This window comes from Meriones unguiculatus (genome assembly GCF_030254825.1).
Source record: "Meriones unguiculatus strain TT.TT164.6M chromosome Y unlocalized genomic scaffold, Bangor_MerUng_6.1 ChrY_unordered_Scaffold_23, whole genome shotgun sequence".
Lineage (NCBI taxonomy): Eukaryota > Metazoa > Chordata > Mammalia > Rodentia > Muridae > Meriones > Meriones unguiculatus.
The window spans coordinates 34,210,341-34,224,129 of NW_026843709.1; positions in this window are offsets into that span (position 1 = coordinate 34,210,341).

The following is a 13,789-nucleotide window of genomic DNA, read 5'->3' on the forward strand; positions in this document are numbered from 1 at the left end:
ATGGGTAGGAATTTGAACCTGGGAGCAATGGAAAAAAAGTGTAATGTATATTATATCAAATTCCCAAAAAACAGTAAAAATAACAGGATGACAACTTTTACAATGTATTTTAACATGGAGAAAGTTTTTGCTAAAGGAGGGAAGAGTTTGACTTTGTAAGGCATGCCTTCCAGGAACTCATTATGTAGTAGAGAGTCCTAGCCATGAACTAGTGGTTACCAAGCTACCTCAGACCTATGAGCTTAGGCGGCATCACTGAGCAAGCAGTCCTGACATTAACACTATGTTTAGAGGGTTTGTCTGTAGAACCACAACAGTTAACACAGCTGTTCTAGTTTCCTATGCATATAGCACAGACCCATTTCACTGTCCTGAAGGCCCAATTTTAAATGTAAACACCACAACAAGGAAAGTTCCACACTGACCACTGTGTAGGCCACAGCTGCCTATCCAGCCAGGTCAGCCAAGGCAACCCTGCTCATAGAGGTTTGGCAACAGTATTGTGGAACAGCACTATCTGTTAAATATTATTTTCCCTCATTTCTCCTTTTACACTCAAACCAGTCCCAGGAATTGTCTGGTTCCCAAGAAAAAAAATCTGTTAATTGAAATTCTGCCTCCTGGCCATGGCAGATGTGGCTTTTATCTAAGTTGTATATCTCAGAAACTTTCCTTGGTGGTCTCTGCAAGCGGGGTGTTCTAAGTCTGAGAAGTAGATAGCAAGCTTCCTGGAACATTGGGAATCAGACCACAAACTTTGTGTAACCTTGAGTGAATTCCTGGATGCCTCGCAAGGGCACACAGAGGTTTTGCTACTGTGATAAAAGTTTTACTTGTGCCCTTGGCTTTATAAGTGTTCTTTTCTCATTAATTAAACTGAAACTTGATCAGGAATCTGTCTTGTCTCCATTCTTTGCATCTCCTTTCTCCTATTAACACTCCTCCTTTCAGGTGGACTCTTTTCTCTTGTTATAATGTTCATTTGAAATGTATACACCTTAACTTTGTTCATTAGAATGATTATTTCTCCCCCCAGCTCTCTAATTTCAGATATTGCATTGTGATAAACAGGTCAAAGTTACACAATTAACCATCAAAAAAAAATGTGCTAAGGGAGGAGCCAGAGAACAGGAAAGAGGGGAGGAGCCAGAGGGCAGGAAATTAGTGGGAGAAATGGGCTTGAGAGCTTGGAGAAAGAGCTGAAGGACAAAACATGGCACTATGTAGAGATGGATGGACATATTTCAGAAAAAAGCAAGTATAACGGGTAAAATCTAAATGTTAGGAAACTATGAGGGCTTGGAGATTTAGGGAGTAATTATTACCCAGCAATGTGTTCTAGGTTAACTAAATAAACCTGGTCTATATTTGGTGATTTGCTTATACAGCTGGTTAGGATTAACAGCAAGCTTTACTAAAGATATTTATTAGTAAATATAAATCTCATACAACAATTTTGACTAGCCCGAAGGATGGGTCAGTTAGCACCTGAACAAGGGACCTTGAAAACAAGGGGCAACATGTGAAAGGCTTTTTTTTTTTTTAACTCAGGATACCTAAGAAAAAAATGTGTGCTTTGTGATGACTGTCCATTACATGGAGGAAGACAAGGTAGATAGGAAGCTAAATGATGGGGCAGAGAAGTAGCAGAGAGATGTTAATGAGGACTTTAAAGTCAATGCTAATATAAGCAAGGAATTGGGAGAAATGCTCTTATCCCCTTAGTTTTTAAATGAAGTTTGTCCCTGGTTCCCAGGTGAAGGTACCATCAATCTAGAAAGTTGGGAAAAAAGGAATCTCACAATCTAAAGTGCTATTTTGGAAAAGTTGAGCTGCCAAACAGGCAGAAAAAGTACTTCCAAAGTTATTTAAAATGTTCATAAAAGAGCTCAAACAGATTTGTGTAATTTGAAAACAGAAAATAATTTAGGAGTTAGTGAAGGTGAAACAGAATCAAAGGTAGAAACTGCCAAGTCTCATAATTCAGACTGGCCTCCAGCACCCTCTGTCCCTATGGCTTTCCTTGCCACATATGCAGGAGATACGGGACCACTGTTCTCAGAGAGAAAGTACAATTAAAAAGAGAACAAGTTCAGTTATTAAGGGAATTAGATAAATTAAAATTATGAAATAACAATAACAATAATAATAAAATTAGAATGTTTGCACTGGTAAGTTTTAAAGTCTGATTTTGACTTTTAAAATTATAAATGTGCTTTATGATTTCACTCCTAAAGAGGATGCTTTGTTTTAATATTACAGAAACAGGTTTTAAAAAAATATTTAAATGTTTAAAAAACAGGTATCCTGGTTGCTTTTTTCTTTGTCTATGTTTTTTTTTTTTTGTTGTTGTTGTTGTTGTTTTGTTTTATTTTTTTGTCTGCTGCCTTCTCTTTTGGTTTCTGGTTTTGGTGTGCTCATGAGGTCTGGGAAACTTGATGAGTTTCCAATCTAGTCAAGAGAATCTGGGGGATACTCCAAGTCCTGGGTAAGAGGTCAATAAAGGTTCTACTCCTTTTGGGACTAGGAGAGAGCTTCGCTGAGACCCTATTCTGTATGATAAAAGGGCTGATGGAGCCCACTCTTCATCTGAAATCTGTGGAAAGGGCCATGGGGGCTCTGCTCCTTCTGGAATCTATGTGTGTGGAAGGGACACATGAGGAGGTCCACTCCTCCTGGAATCTGTGGGACTTGTTTCCAGTAGGGTCTTGTCTAGTCATGGTATTTGGGTAGTCTGGTATCTCCTAGGTGACAATGTCCGATTTCTTTTGTTCCTTATGTATCTCTCTATGTGTGTATATTATATCTGTAGACATGAATATATTTAGACATGAGACAATTTGAATCAACACCTTTGAGTTTGGTCTTGGACCATTGGAATTAAATTCTATAAAACATTTTTAAAGTTATCAGGAATTTTAAAATAGTAACCCTTGGGTAGTCTAACAAAGAAATTAAAGGAGCTTCTCAACCCTTTGGGGGAAATAGAAAACCTTGGTATTTATTTTATTTATTTTACAAATTAAAATGAAGTCATGCTGTTTAAGCCATTTAAACAAAAACTGCAGTTATTACAATATATCATAAAAAACTATAAAATATGCTGTTCTTCATTCAAAAAGGCTGGAGAATCTTCAGTATGAAATTTTTTCTTATGCTCTTTTACACACAAAAAGGAACTGTAGTTCCATGTTAGCACAGGGTTATGCAGGGTTATATTGATATCATTGTTAACCATTAAATAAAATATATGCCTGGCTGCCAGTACCTATATAAATGATTTAATGCTGTGGGTTTTGTTTTGTTTTGTTTTGTTTTTCTGGCATATAGGTTTGGTACAGCCAGAATAGTTCATTTTTGCTGAGGGCTAGAGGCTCAGTTTAGTTCTCTGTTTAATGTTAAATAAACTTTTGTCCTTTAAATATTTTGTTGTTAAGTTTTAATACAATATGGTAGAATTAATAAGATTTGCTAGCCACTTTATAATTTATGTTTAATTAAAAGTTTTGCCTTGATTTTAGTTTAAAAAGAGCCATTTTAAAGTTATGCTAAAGATTATATAGTTTAGTATAAGATTGAGTTTTACCTACTCTTGTTTAGGTTGTTTTTTTTTTTAAAGTTTTAAGGTTAAATTTAAAATTGTTTTGCAAATATTTGCAATTTTTTCAAGGTTAAATTTAAAATTGGTAACCATAAAGTTTGCCTATATAGAACTACCTAAAATTTGGTTCTAAAAGATACCTTTAAAAAATATGCCAAAATTGAGATTATAATATCCTGTTTTATAGGATGAAATTTAGAGCAGATGATAAAAGTAGACAAAGAATAACTCAAATATGCTGGCCCTCAGACTTGTCAGAGTTCTGGTAAATATGGAATTTTAACATAGGTAAGCTTATTATGACAGATTCCAACCTATTTAAGTACAAAAAATTAATTCAGTTTTTATAGATGCAACATATAATTTTTCCTTTTAAAACAAAAGTTAGCCCAATTGTTGATACTTTTAACTGTATTTGCTGTTGGTTCATTATCTGGTGTTGCTGCCTACACTTATAAAAGAAATAAAAAACAATATCTTTTCAAGTGTCTAACACATTTGCACAAAGAGCAGAGGTATCTGCAATATTGGTTGTGTTTCAAAGTTTTAATAAAAAAAATGTTTGAATATTTTTACAGATTATACATGTATAGCTCAGGCTTTGCCTGGGATAGAAACCACAGGACAGAATTAGATATCTTCTCCTGCTGTATTTTTATTTTTACAAATTCAAAATTTGATACAAAAAATCACTTTCTCTTATTTACAAGACATTTGAGGGCTCAATACTAATTTGCCAGGACCCTTATCACAAGGACATGTATTGGCAGATAAATTCACCTAAAATTATTGTCCACAGTTAAAATTAGCCAAGGATGTCCATAATACACAACATCTTAATAGTGAAAACTTGAGACTTAAATATGGATTGACTAAAGATCAGGCCTGTAGTATGGTCAAGGCTTGTAGTACTTCTCAATTTAAGACTGTTCCTCATTTGGGCATCAGTCCTAAAGGATTGGCTCCAAATCAGATTTTGCAAATGGATATTACTCATATTCTTTAATTTAAACAGTAGAAATATGTACATGTTTGCATAGATAGCTATTCTTGATTTCTTTTTGCCACTCCTCAACCAGGAAAAGCTGCAAAAAAAATGTTATTCTTCCTTTTCTACAGGACTTTAATATTCTAGGAGTTCCTAAGTAATTTAAAACTGACAATGGAACAGGATATACTAGGAAATATTTTAAAAGTCATTTTCAACAAATTCAAGTTTCTCATATAACTAAAATACCTTAAGGACAAGGCATGGTACAGCATACCCACCAAAACACTAAGATTTATTTGCAATAAACAAAGAAGGGGGAGCTTCTCCCCTCAACACCTAAGAATGATCTTAATCATGTTCTTTTTATTCTGAATTTTTAATTTGCATGAGCATGGTAAATCTGCAGCAGATAGATTGTGGCATACAGAAACTAAGAAAACTCTTGCTAAATAAAATGGAGGGATCCTTTAACAAATCAATGACATGGACCCAACCCTTTACTCATAAGGGAATGAGGCTCTGTCTCTGATTATTACCACGAAAATGATGCAGCTCAAGGTTATTGGAACATCTGGTGCAAAAAGTGGATGAGCAGTTTCCTCCTGACTATTATAATGATGTCAATGAAGACATCTCTATTCAAAATGACTGTTTATTGGGTGTAGGTTCCTAATCCACCTATACTATGTCCACTTTTCTGGGACGATCCAGATGTCCTTGTTTATGTCAACAACACTTAGTTGCTAGGTTTTCCTGCTTTTAAAACAACACAAGTAAAACAGACTCTTCTCAGGTCTAGGAAGATGTCATTCTCTTTGATTTACCAGAGAGAGTATTCATCAGGATAGTTTACAAGTCTCCCCTATCCAGGATATAGGTAGGGATAACTACTATTCTAAAGTTGGGGTGGCATCTCAAGCCTCCCTTTGCAACCAGCCAAAGTGGAACATGGGAGGGATATTATTGTCTCTTATGGGAGTTAAGAATGACAGTCTTACATCTCCAATGACTTACTCTCCCTGTGAGAAAAGGGATCAATGCACTTGTCCTCAACTGATGGTTCCTTAAGATGCATCAGAGATGCTCCATTTACAGTCATGGTCTGGACTAGTCTATTGTTAAGGGTATTAAGAACTTGGCTTCTGGTAAAGGCAGTGAAAATTCTGTTGTTTTAGAAAAAACTGTTAGTGCTGAATTTAGGAGGACTTCAAATAAAAGCTGGCAAACCTCTGTATGGAAATTGGGGGCTGTGTGTGGATATAGGTGTTCTCTCTGGGAATGCAAGTCCCTTTGCTAAAGTAATCAAGTATACTTCCCTTTTGGCATGTATCATTCCTCTATATTTACTGTTATTTGGAAACATTGTAGTGAGACATTTTAAGAACAATGACACCTATTCAATTGAATGTGTATATTACAGTCTTACTAATTGTGTTAGTGCTTATAATAATGCTCTTTCAGTATTAGTTGTTAAGCAACCTGCTTTTGTTATGATTCCTGATAGGGTTTCTGATTCTTGGTATGATGAAACAGGATTTAATTGTACTCAGGTTCAGAATCACCTTGTTGGTATTTGGTGTAGCAAAAGTTTCTTATTAAACATGTTAATGATGAGAAATGTGATCCTTGACATAGAATCTGCCACGAAACCTAGGTTAGAATTGGCCAATACAACCTGGGATATCTTTACTAGCCTCAGGAGGTACATTCCATCCTTTGACTCTGTGCTTAAGTAAGGCCTGAGACTTGTGGGCCTGGAATGTATGGGTTTGTTGGCCTGTGCCTGTCTTCCTTGTGTGTTACAGTTCTTACTACAACTTCAAGGAATGCAAATGCAGTTGCTTTAATTTAAAGATCTCTAAAAAACCCATTTGATATGGAGGTAAATCAATGACATGTAAAAATAAAATTGTGTTTTTTCAACCTAAGATAGGGTAACATAAAAGTTCCATTTGAGACCTTGATAAGGAAAAATACACATTTTGCCAACCTAAAACAGGCTCTCCATAAAACAAAGAAGGGGGAATTGAAGGAGTCTCATTATTGAATTATGGCAGATGCCTGTCTTGTCTATGTTCCATGTCTCAGAGACTGTCCTTGCTGGTCTCTGCAAGGAGGGTGTTCTGAGCCTGAGAAGTTGATATCAAGCTCCCTACAAACTTGGGAATTGAGAACAAAATTGTTGTAACCTTGAGTGAAGTCCTGGATGCCTCTTCCCAGGTGGCAAAGATATGTTGCTATTGTTAAAAAAATTTACTTGTACCCTTTGCTTTATAATTGTTCTCTACATGTTCAGTAAACTGACACTTGAACAGGAATCTGCCTTGTCTCCATATTTCACATCTCTGTCCCCTCATTTATATTCCCTCTTTCAGGTGGACCCTGTTAGACTAGCCAGCAGGACTGTCAGGTTACCTACTGTTTTCCTGCTCATAAAGACTCAGTACCCCAGAGAAACCTAGACCCTGCCATCCAAATATATCAATAATAATGTGAAGGTACATTTAGTGAGTATAGCAGTAACTGCTCAGTTCAAAGTCCCAATTTTGGAAATTTAAGATTCAAGACCACAGTAGGACACCACCTTGTCCTTTGGTACATTCCCTTTAATCCGATATCACATTGAGGTGACCCTACTTAGGAAGCTGTCCAATTAAATAAACACTGAAGTTTCATTTCCTACCTGACTTTTCCTCAGAGGTAAACAGTAGTAAAGGTGTGGGATCTGGATAAAGGGATGAGATAAAGGCATGGTGGTTGTAATATGAAAGAGTCAAGTATGCACAGAATCAGATAAACTAGACACTGAGGAAAGATTGTTTACTCATCTCTATGGAAACCTCAAGATTCTTTCAGGTGTTGATTAGCTGAAAGGGAAAATGATGCCATGCAAAAGGTGAAAAATGAATAAGACTTTCAGGAGACAGTTATTGAAAGTGACATAGCATGCTTGAGAGAAAGGCTGTGCAGCCTTACATGCTTCAATCTGGGTAGCTGAAAGCACACAACACAAAGATAACAGTTTGTATGTCCAAGACTCTTAGTTCAGAAAAAATGGTCACAGATTTCTTTGAAGTGGTCACTAATATAGTCACTTTACCATGAAGTGTGAGTTTCTCATTATCACAAATTCCATTATTATTTTTTAAATGTGAATTTTGTCAGTGAATTACTTACTGTGAAAATGTTCCCTGACCAAGGCATCGCTTTGAACAAAATCATTTAATTAGGACCTTGCTTATATTTTTACAGAGACCATACATGATGTTATGTCATCAAGCAGTCATCTTGTTGTTGTCCTTCAGCAGAACTGAGAGCTTTTCATGAGGGACCATGAGTGGAAGTCTGAGAGAGAGAGAGACTGAGAGAGACAAAGAGACAAAGTGCTGGAGTGACAGATTCAGAAATAGATTGAGACTGACAGTAAACAAGTTAAAAAGTGAGAGGCTGAGAGACAGAGACTCCATTCTGTCTGGCTACTTTCATTGGTATATCAACCTCACAGCACACCCTCCTATAATAAACTCCAATAGGAATTATATTATCAAACAAGGCTATAACTCCTAGGCCTTGCCAGACATTTTCTCACTGGGGACTAAACTTGTAAACAGATGAGCTTCAAGGGGACTTTGCAAATCAAATCTCTAGGAAGTGGAAGAAGATGGAGAGACTTCTAGGCTAAAAGAACATACTTATCCTGATAGTTTGTCATGCAGTACAATGATTAAAGTCCCAGCAACTTCTAAGTTCTAAAGAACAACATTGACAGCATCATTTAGGGAAAATGTACAATATTTCCCTAATGGAGTTTTTTTCAGCTAAGAAAATGACATCATGATATTTTCAGGCAGATGGATGGAATCAGGAGAAATCATACTGGGTGAAGTAACTAAAATGCAGAAATACAAATATAGTTTATATTCACCTACGAGGAGAATAATAGTGAGGAATAAAGTTACAATAGGCCATTTATTGTGAGCAAACCAGTCTTCAAATAGTGGAATTGGGTGGAAAATTGAATTACATATAGAGACTTGCACTCCAATACTATTCAGAGAGAAGCCTTTAAACACCCACGTCTAACTTGTATTTCCCTATGAAAGTCCCGCCCTCCTCAGAGCTCTGGGAAGCCTATAGAAAATAAGACAGGAAGAATGTCATAGTAGATTGAATTAAGGACTCATGGAGAACAATGCCCTGAGAATCCTGCCACAGAAGAACATGATGCAGCCAGCCTAGATGATAGCAGATAATCTAGGTCACATAGAAGGGGGAGGAGGACCTCCACTCTCAGGTGAATTTTAGAAATTGCAAAGGAGTGCAAGGAGGCTTGATGGGACTGTAAGGAGATGAGTGAGGGGGCAGCAGAGGGGATATGATATAAACAACTCTTAATAAATAAATACATAAGAATGGAACCAGGAAAATTATCCTGGTTGCAGTAACTAAAATGAAGACAGACAAATATGGTATGTATTTACTTATTAGGAGGTTTCCTAATAGTGGGGGAAGAAGTTCCAATAAGTCATCTAGTGTGACCAAACCAGTCTTCCACGAGGGGAGTAGGGTGGCACTGAATTGAGTTGTGCCAGTTCATCCTATGGAAATTCAAGCAACCCAGGCTGTTGTTATTAAAATATGTTGCTCTATGCCCTCAACTGATTGATCATTTCCCACTTCTTTCATTAGATTCCATGAACTCTGCCCAACAGTTGGCCACAGCATCTGCTTTGATAATCTGCATAGCAGAGCCTTTCAGAGTTCCTCTGTAGCAGGCCCCTACCTTTTTACCTATTTTCTCCTTCTTTGGATGTCCATCTTCTTTGACTTTCAGGATGGGGATTGAGTATTCTAGCCAGAGTCCTCCCTCTTAATTAGTTTCTTTAGATCTAGAAATTTTAGTATTTATATTATATTTATTTATTATATTATTATATTATATGTTATATATTATATACGAGTGAGTATATACCATGTGTGTCTTTCTACTTCTAGAATAGCTCACTCAGGATGATCCTTTCTAGTTCCCACCAATTACATGCAAATTTCATGACTTCCTGTTTTTTATTGCTGAGTAATATTCCATTGTGTAGATGTATCACAATTTCTTTATCCATTCTTCAGTTAGGGGACATCTGGGTTGTTTCCAGGTTCTGGCTACTGTAAATAAAGCAGCTACAAACAAGGTTGAACAAATGTTCTTATTGTGTACTTGAGCCACTTTTGGATGTATGCCTATGAGTGGTGTGGCTGGATCTTAAGGAAGTGCTTTTCCTAGTTGTCTGAGAATGTGCCAGATTGATATCCAGAGTGGTTGTACAAGTTTACATTCCCACCAGCAGTGGAGGAGGGTTCTCCATTCTCCATAACCTCTCCAGCATGTACTGTTACTTAAGGTTTTATCTTGGCCATTCTGATGGGTGTAAGGTGAAATCTTAGGGTCGTTTTGATTTGCATTTCCCTGATGGCTAATGAGGTTGAGCATTTCTTTATTTGTTTCTCTGCCATTCAATATTCCTCCATTGAGAATTCTGTGTTTAGCTCTGTTCTCTATTTTTTAATTGGATTACTTGATTTGTTGTTTTCAACTTCTTTTGTTCTTTATATATACTGGATATTAGCCCTCTGTCACACAGAGTCTTGGTGAACAGTCTTTCCCTATCTGTAGGAATTTGTTTTGTTTTGGTGATTGTGTACTTTGTTTTACAGAAACATTTCAGTTTCATGAGGTCCAATTTACTGATTATTGCTCTAAGTGCTTGTGCTGTTGGTGCTCTGTTCAGGAAGCTGTCTCTTGTGCCAATGATTTCAAAGATCTTCCCCATTTTTTCTTCTAACTGATTTAATGTATCTGGTTTTATGTTGAGTTCTATGATCCACTTGGACTTCAGTTTTGTGCAGGTGATAAATATGGATCTATTTGAATTTTTCTACGTATAGACATCCAGTTTGACCAGCACCATTTGTTGAAGATGCTATCTTTTTTCCACTGTATGTTTTTGGCATGTTTTTCAAAATTCAGGTGTCCTTTAAGTGTGTGGATTTATTTCTGGGTCTTCTATTTGGTTCCATTGATCCACCATTCTGTTTTTATGAAAGTCCCATGTGGTTTTTATAACTGTTGCTCTACTGTATAGCTTGACATCAGGGATTGAGTACCTCCAGAAATTCTTTTATTGTTGAGCATTGTTCAGCAATTATGGATATCTTGTTATGGGGGACTTTTGATGATCGTTCCAATTTACTTAGGAGATCTAGGACTATTTACTTGATTTACCTGGTCTCAATTCTGCTTTGGTAAGTAGAATCAATGAAGAAAATTGTCCATTTCATTTAGATTTTCAAATTTTGTGGCCTATAAACTTTTGAAGTAAGTTCTAATGATTGTTTGGATTTCCTCAGTGTCTGTAGTTATGTCCCCTCTTCATTTCTGATTTTGTTGATTTGGAGGATATGTCTCTCTGCCTTTTGCAAGTTTGGCTAAGGGATTGTCTATCTGGTTAATTTTCTCTAAGAACCAGCTCTTGGTTTCATTGGTTCTTTGAATAGTTTTATTTGTTTCTAATTGATTGATTTCAGCCCTGAGTTTGATTATTTCCTGCCATCTACTTCTTGGTGTGTCTGCTTTTTTTCTAGGGTTTTTAGGTGAGCCATTAAGTTGCTTGAATGAGGTGTTTGAATTTCTTCTTGAAGGCACTTACTGCTATGAAATTTCCTATTAGCACTGCTTTCATTGTGTCTCATAAGTTTGGGTATGTTGTGCCTTCATTTTCATTGAATTCTAGGAAGACTTTAATTTCTTTTTTTTTTTAGTTCATCTCTGACCCGGATGTCATTTTGTAGTAAGTTGCTCAGTTCCCATATGTGTGTTGGTTTTTTGTTATTTCTGTTGTTGTTGTGGTCCAGCTTTATTCCATAGTGATTAGATAGGATAGAGAGAGTATTTTAATCTCCCTGTATCTGTTGAGGCTTGCTTTGTGACCAATCAATCACATGTTCTATTTTGGGGAATGTTCCATGAGATGCTTAGAAGAAGGTAAAGTCTTTTGTGTTTGGGTGTAAGGTTTTATAAATGTTTGCTGGTCCATTTAATTCATGACCTCTGTAAGAGACATTGTTTCTTTGTTAAATTTCTGTTTTGTTAATTTTCTTTTGTTGAGAGTGGAGTGTTGCAGTCTCTCAGTACAAATGTGTGGGGATCTATGTGTGGTTTAAGTTTTATTAATGTTTCTTTTACATATATTGGTGCCTCTTGTATTTTTGGGATTGTGATGTCTTCATGGTGGAATTTTCCCCTGATAACTATGGAGTGTCCTGGCCCATCTCTTTTGGTTAATTTTGGTTGAAAATCTATTTTATCAGATATTAGAATGGCAACTCCTTCTTGATTCTTGGGTCCATTTGCTTGAAAGCATCTTTCAGTTCTTTACTCTCAAGTAATGTCTATCTTTGTTATTTAGGTGTGTTTCTTGTATGCAACAGATTGCTGGGTCTTGTTTAAGCATCCATTCTGTTTGTGTCTTTCTATTGGCAAATTGACAACATTTCCTGTACAGCGAGCAAGAGACTGAACTCTTGGCCCTAAAACAACAGTGATCATGTTTCCCAGGTGAGAGGAAAACCCCATGGCATGGGAATCAATCGTGACCACTTTCAGGTCACCCAGCCAGAATCTGGAAGAGATCCGGTGTCTCCAGGCACTAGGTCCCCAGACCAGAGCCACATACCTGTGAGTCCTGATCACATTCCCAGGCTGATTGGTGGGCAAAAAAACACCATAGACTGGGAGTCCCTGTCATGAGAGAATCCACAGGGAAGGAAAGAAACGTTTCTGACTTGGGTCACCCAGTCTTTCTCAGGAAAATGTCTCCCAGACCAGTAGGTCTGAGCTGCCATCACTGAGCTGTGCTCCAGACACAGGCACAGTTTCTGTGCTCCAACTATCTGGCACAGACTGAGCTGTGCACCCCAGGGCAAAAAAGAGACTGGGAGTCCCTGTTGCAAGAGAATCCACAGGGAAGAAAGGAAACTGTACTGACTTAAATCACCCAGTTCTTTCCTGGGAAAATTAGACTGGTGGGTCTGAGCCACCATCACTGAACTGGGTTCCAGCAGCAAGCACAAACAGTTGCTGCTTGCCAACTCTCCAACTGTGTGCCCCAGGGCAACAAAGACTAGGAGTCACTGTCAGGAGAAAGCCTTATAGGTAACTAAGCAAAGAGGACAGACTTAGGCCACCCAGTATATCTGTGGAATAGTTCCCACAGAGTGGCCCAACCCAGGGACCTGCTATGCACCAGATAGCCTACTGTTACTAGGAAAGCAGTACCTATGAACCACAGATTACTGCTTGTGACTGGGTCACAGAGCCCCAACCTCACACCTACAAAAGCCCAGAATCCCCGAGATCAACCCACAGATACGCTCCAAGAGGCAACTAGTTAATTCTAACAAAACTGACCAAACCATGGGACACAGAGGTCACAGCAGCAGATCATCAAATTTACAGCAAGAAACCCAGATTTCTTCAGGACTTCCCTGGGTGAGAGGAGAACCCTCTCAATTACCAAAGAGCACAGTTACCACTCAGGTCTCTATCCCTGAGGGGAGCAGCAGCAACTCCTGAAAAACGCCATCCATCCAGGGACTATACCCAAAAACCTGAGAAGACTGCCTTCAAGAAAAACCAGCTTTCTGCCAAGGGGATTCTCTATACCACAGGATCCCCAGGAACCACCAGAAAATGACCTCAAACACCTAAGATATCCCAATGGGTAGAGGCCAGCGTAAAAGCACAAGCAACAAAAGACAGAGCAATATGGCATCTCCAGAACCCTTTTATCCATTGGCAAGTAGCCTGGGACACCCCAGCATAACTGAAATCCAAGAAGATGACCTAACAACTATGCTCATGAGGATGATAACAGAGGAAACAAATAAAATACGTAAAGACCTAGAGGAAGATAAACTCAAACAGAATATGGCCATCCATAAGGAAATAGAGGAAGTTACAGCCAAACAGTTTGTGGACTTTAGAAAGGAAATGCTTAAATCACTGATTTAAATAAAAGAAACAGAGGTTTGTTCAAACAAACAGCTGAAAGAATTTATGGAACAGCAGAAAAATACAGTCAGACAGGTGAAGGAAATAAAAAAAAAAACTGCCTTAAGATCTGAAGATAGAATTAGAAAAATTA